Here is a 302-nt window from a genome sequence, read left to right as displayed (position 1 = left end):
TGTCCTGTCCAGGTCGAGATTCTGCCTCCAGCGAAGGAGTTCAAGTATCTCGAGGTTTGGTTCACAATGAGGGAAGAATCAAGGTCAAGGTCAAGATCAAGGTCTTCTTTGTCAAAATTGTGAACTCAGGTTTCCAGTTACATCCAACAAGAATATAAAATGTAAAATAAAAACAGTAATAATCACAAACAACGACGAGTCCAGCTGCACGCAGGAGGTGGAACACCTGGAGAGCTGGTGCAGGAAGAACAACCATCACATCAATGTGAAGAAGATGAAGAAGGAACAACAACCCCCCCCCC

The sequence above is a fragment of the Nematolebias whitei genome, chromosome 20, assembly GCF_014905685.2.
Source record: "Nematolebias whitei isolate Nwh7 chromosome 20, NemWhi1, whole genome shotgun sequence".
Classification (NCBI taxonomy): Eukaryota; Metazoa; Chordata; class Actinopteri; order Cyprinodontiformes; family Rivulidae; genus Nematolebias; species Nematolebias whitei.
The sequence above is the reverse complement of the archived record's forward strand: the minus strand, read 5'-3'. Positions refer to the sequence as shown.